Genomic DNA, 5,874 nt, shown 5'->3' with positions numbered 1-5,874 from the left:
AGGGTGACATTGACGAGGTGGTCCGTGTTTTCACCACGTCCATCATTTCGGCGGCCGAGGCTGCCATCCCCCGTTCCTCTGGCCTCCCTCGGCGGAAGGCTGTCCCCTGGTGGTCGCCGGAGATTGCTGAGGCTATTCGCGACCGTAGGCGGGCTCTCCAGCGTCATAGGCGGCACCCGTCTCTGGAGACCCTCATCGCCTTTAAGAGGTTCCGTGCCTTCGCCCGTCGTCTTATTGCACGGCGTAAGCAGGAGTGCTGGGAGAGGTACGTCTCCTCCCTGGGCTCCCGTGTCTCGTCCTCGCACGTGTGGTCCCGGATCCGGCGGATTTATGGCTCCCAGACCCCTATGGGTGTCCCTGGGCTCTCCTTGGACGGCGCTGTCCGCACGGACGCTGCCGCCATTGCTGAACGGCTAGCCGCGCACTTTGCTCAGAGCTCTGCTACTGCATCCTATCCCGCCGCCTTTCGCTCTCTAAAGGAGCGAGCCGAGCGGACGCCGTTCTCATTCCACACGCGTCGTTTTGAAACATACAATGCTCCTTTCAGCGAGAGGGAATTCCTCGCCGCCCTCGCCGATTGCCCTGATACAGCACCAGGCCCAGACTGCATCCACGCGCAGATGCTGAAGCATCTCTCCAGGGACTGCCAGAGACACGTTCTCGCGATATTTAATCGCATTTGGAGCGAAGGCGTGTTCCCGTCGCAATGGCGGGAGGGCGTTATTGTCCCCATCTTGAAACCCGGTGCGGACCCACTGGCGGTGGACAGCTATCGTCCCATTACCCTCACCAACGTTTTGTGCAAATTGCTCGAACGTATGGTGGGGCGGCGTTTGTGTTGGGTCCTTGAGTCGCGCGGTCTCCTCGCTCCATCCCAGGGTGGCTTCCGTCGGGGCCGGTCTGCCATGGACAATTTGGTGCGGCTGGAATCTGCTGTCCGTACGGCTTTTGCCCGACGTCAGCACCTTGTTGCTGTATTTTTCGATCTGCGGAAGGCGTATGACACCACATGGCGGCATCACATCCTCGCCACGTTGCATGGGTGGGGTCTTCGTGGTCGGCTCCCGGCTTTTCTTCAAAGCTTTTTATTGCGCCGCTCTTTCCGGGTGCAAGTCGGTGCCACCTCTAGTTCCTCTTATATACAGGAAAATGGGGTCCCGCAGGGCTCGGTGTTGAGCGTCTCGTTATTTCTAGTGGCCATTAATGGTCTGGCTGCAGCAGTGGGGTCGTCGGTGTCTCCTTCTTTGTATGCCGACGACTTCTGCATCTCATTTAGCTCCACAACTACGGGAGTCGCCGAACGCAGGTTGCAAGTCGCCGTTCGCAAGGCAGCATCATGGGCTCTGGCTCATGGTTTTCAGTTCTCTGCTGCCAAGACTCGGGTTATGCACTTCTGCAGGCGTCGGACGGTCCACCCTCATCCTGACCTTTACCTCGACGGCCACCTGCTTGAATTGGTGGACACTTGCCGCTTCTTGGGACTCGTGTTTGATGCCCGGCTCACATGGGTTCCTCATGTTACTCAGCTGAAGCAAAAATGCTGGCGGCACCTCAACGCCCTCCGCTGCCTTAGCCACACGTCTTGGGGTGCAGATCGCTGCACGCTACTGCAATTGTACAGAGCCCTTGTGCAGTCCCGGCTTGATTATGGGAGCCTGGCCTATGGGTCTGCGTCACCCTCAGTGTTGCAGTTGTTAGACCCCATACATCACTGTGGGGTTCGGCTTGCAACTGGCGCTTTTCGCACCAGCCCCGTGGACAGTCTACTGGTGGAGGCCGGGGTTCCCCCGCTGCGGATTCGCCGCCATCGTCTGCTCGCCGACTATGCTGTCCACGTACATTGCTCGCCAGGCCATCCCAACCGTCGCCTGCTTTTCCCTGCCTTGGTCCACCACCTGCCCGAACGGCGACCTCGGTCTGGGCTTTCCGTAGCTGCCCGTGTCCAGTCCCTGCTGTCAGAACTGGGGTCATTCCCTCTTCTGCCTCCCTTCCGGGTCCGTACCCCTACGCCTCCCTGGTGTTTGTCCCGGCCGTCCGTCCATCTGGATTTGGCACAGGGACCTAAGGACTCGGTTCCGCCTGTGGCCCTCCGTCGCCGTTTTCTTGCGCTCCTCGACTCATTTCCGGGCTGTGAGCCTGTCTACACTGATGGTTCCCTGGTTGATGGTCGCACTGCCTACGCTTTTGCTCACGCTGCCCATGTTGAGCAACGCTCCTTGCCGGCTGGCTGCAGTATTTTTACTGCAGAGCTGGTGGCCATCTTGCGAGCTCTTGAGCATATGCGTTCCTGCTCAGATGCGTCCGTCGTCATCTGCAGTGACTCCCTGAGCAGCATTCAGGCCATCGACCGCTGCTATCCCTTCTCTCCTCTGGTGTCCTCCATTCAGGAATCTGTTTCCGCCATTGCCCGTTCTGGTCGTTCGGTGGTCCTGGTTTGGACGCCCGGTCATGTTGGCATCCCAGGGAACGAACGTGTAGACAGGCTGGCCAAAGGGGCGATCGACGCCCCGGCTTTGGAGATCGGCCTTACGGCTCGCGACCAGCAGCTGGTGTTGCGCCGTAAGCTGAGTGGGATGTGGGCTGCTGAGTGGCGTGGCATGACAGCCCCAAATAAACTGCGGGCTGTCAAGGAGACGACCGATGTGTGGCGTTCCTCCTTGCGGGCTTCTCGCAGGGACTCGGTAGTCCTGTGTCGGCTGCGCATCGGCCATACCTACCTGACGCACGGCCATCTGTTGCGTCAGGAGGATCCCCCCTTGTGTCGGTGTGGGTCCCGGCTGACGGTCGGCCACATTTTGCTGGAGTGTCCTCGACTGCGCACACTCCGGCAATCTTTTAATCTCCCGGGCACTTTGGCTTTGGTTTTATCTGACGATGCCTCCATGGCTGATGACGTTTTAAATTTTATCCGTGGTAGTCCGTTTTATGGTTCGATTTAGGGAGGTCCTGCGCCTTTCCCTTTCTGTGTCTTTTGTCCTTGTGTCTGTTGCTGTTCTGGTGTGCCGTGAGATGGTTGGCTCTTTCCCATTTTTGTTCTCGTGGTCAGTCAACTAGTCTCCGGCCATCTTCCTTTCTTCTGTTTCTTTCTGTCTGGTGTTCCTCTGTCCTGTTCTTGTCTTTAGTGTTTGTTGCTGCATTTGTGTTCTTTTAGCGCCTGGGGGGATGTCTCCCCCCCCCCCCTTTGGTTTTTATCTGCTCCTTAGCTTTTCGGCTCGTTTGATTTTGGAATGGGGGACTGATGACCTTCGCTGTTTAGTCCCCCTTAAACATACCAACAACCACCACCACCACCGAAAAATGGCAACAGCGCATGGCGGCCTGGATGGTCACCCATCCAAGGGCCGACCACGCCCGACAGCGCTTAACTTCGGTGATCTCACGGGAACCGGTGTAGCCACTGCGGCAAGGCCGTTGCCTTGACTGTGCCATCAGAACACTAATAATAGTTTATCCGAAAATTACAGATTTGTTCTTTCTAGTCACTCGCATTTATTCACATTTTTCCAGTTAGGGCTAGCTGCCATTTATCACAGCAACTGGAAATTTTGTACAGGTCGTGTTGTATCTTCTCACAGAGACTTACATTCGGATCCGCCAAAGACATCCCAAATTTGTCTAATCCGATATTCGTTCTACCGATATGTATTAACATGGACAATGAAACACGAAGAATGAACAGCAGTCCTGGAACGTAGTAGTGATGCATGGTTGGCGGTAGAAGTCGTTGCTGGAGTGCTGGTTATTCTTAGAGTTTTACTCTCCCTTTCAGTACATGTCGGTAAAATTAAAACCGCACTAGACTTATCTTGGGCCACTCTATCGAATGGGCACGTAAAATTCCGTCTTAAAACTTTTTTTCCGTTGGGAACGAAGCGATACTTTCCATCGATACAGGGCACCGCATGAAAGAGTTGATGAGCATTGTTTTTCTGAGCTGAGCCCAGCTACACAACTCAAAAAATAAATTGCACATATCTGTTGAAACACTAGGCAAAATATGACTTATCTGACTCGGAAGAGGCAACGTGCATATTCCTCGTGCTTTAAACTTTAGTATCTCTCTATGTGCCAATCTCATACAACACATAACATGAAATGATATGAAGAGTAACAATCTTTTAACTCTCGTGGAACGCTAGTTAAGCGGCGTAAGATAATAAGTAGAAAATTAATGATATGATTTATGATAATAGTCACAGATTAAACGTTTACTAGGCTGAAAATTTGAGATAGACTTTCTGCTTTTATCCAGATGAACTGTGAGGAGGTACTCACTAGATGACTTACAGTCTCATTTCACAGTTATATTACTTATAGAGATGTCGGTACCGATTTCGATTTTCCAAATAAAACAGTAACAATTTCTGCTGCTGGTATTTGTGATGTAAAAGAGACCAATGCAAAGGCGCTTCACTCTCCAGAATCCGATTACCATATCCGGAGGCTTCACAGTACTTATAATTTGGGTTATCTCTTCCGGACATATAACCGATGGCTGTCGTATAAGCAGGGAGATGCATCAGAGTATCTCTGTCCGCCAGGATAGCAGAGCGTGTTGACGCCGTCGGTTCCGCGATGGGGAAGTATACCTCCCGGGGGATTTGGGCCAGCCAGCGTGGATACGGTTTCCAGGCTGTTTCCGACACCCCACTATGTGAATACTGTCGTGCTTCCCATGATGCGCCTGAGATTCACCCCATGCAACTTTCTCACAGTTGCATACACAACCAACTCTACAGGCGGACACATTGATTACACTGCTTCTTTCCTATGGGGCGGGGAGGAGGTGAGGTGGTGTTTATAGGAGACAGATGACCTTAGCTCTTTGGTCTCCTTAAAAACTTACTCAGCATCAGCGTCCGGTATCATGTCGTGCCCATGCAGTACTTGTTTCGTGAGCAGGTTGTGCAGTAGTTTAGGATATCATAGCTACCTTTCTAGTGAAAAATCAATTCTATTGTTGAGCTCTCACTCACTGAAACAACATGAAACACAAAACATTGTGTGTTGTGTTTCATCGTTTATCGAAAGTATTGAATGTATTACAGATTTACCCTCGTTACTAACGCAAATAAAATGAGAACGTCAGGTAAGAATTAGTAACAGGTAAGTTAAGGCTAATGACTATGTGACGTCTTACAGAAGTATAAAACGGAAGAGAAAGCTGTTAATAATGACCAGCAGGATAATTTACCACAGATTTTAATATCACTGCAGACTGAATGTCTGCTAATAAAAGGATGTGTGTTATCGCCGTCTTCCGGCATTGTTGAAACGTCATTGGAAGCTGAGATAATGACTGAATGCTATCACTAGTAACCATCGGAAAAAGGAATAGTGTTCGCACTCACAGTGAGTGGTAACTGTTATGTGCAGTGCCGCCGCCGTTATTTTCTTTTCTTTTCATTTTTTCAGCTTTAACGAATTGCTGTGGAATCTATCAAGACCGCAAACTCTGCAGAAATTATTCGCCAGTCTGTCCTGTTTCAACCTACGAGTAAGTATGTAAAATGTCTCCTCGTTCGGTATATTGCTAAGGCGACGAGCTCACGGATATTAAAACTTCTTTCTAAGCTGCATGGAAAAATAGCCTTTTTCCTACAATAATAGCCGAACGAACTTCCAAGATACTTCTTAAAATACCTCCCGATTTGTAAGACTGAGGCCGGACAAGCCTTTTACGGAAATGATTTCATATTTGGGGTATCTTAAGTTCTATGCATGTATTTATTGAGCGCAGTGAAATTAACTTCACATTTTCTTCAGTATAGATTCCAGAGATTGCACAGAGTGGTGTGAAGGTGACTGTGCAGCTGTCCTCATACTTCGACGAGCATATCTAGTAATATTCAGGTGCACCTCCGAAATATAAAA

General features: G+C 51.0%; 1 pseudogene; it reads right to left on the bottom strand.

Moving 5' to 3' along the window:
• Window positions 1-3,298: 3,298 nt before the first annotated feature.
• LOC124803914 lies at window positions 3,299-3,416 on the bottom strand (annotated as a pseudogene).
• Window positions 3,417-5,874: the final 2,458 nt, after the last annotated feature.

Source organism: Schistocerca piceifrons, chromosome 6, assembly GCF_021461385.2.
Source record: "Schistocerca piceifrons isolate TAMUIC-IGC-003096 chromosome 6, iqSchPice1.1, whole genome shotgun sequence".
In the NCBI taxonomy this organism is placed as follows: Eukaryota; Metazoa; Arthropoda; class Insecta; order Orthoptera; family Acrididae; genus Schistocerca; species Schistocerca piceifrons.
The sequence above is the reverse complement of the archived record's forward strand: the minus strand, read 5'-3'. Positions and strand labels throughout refer to the sequence as shown.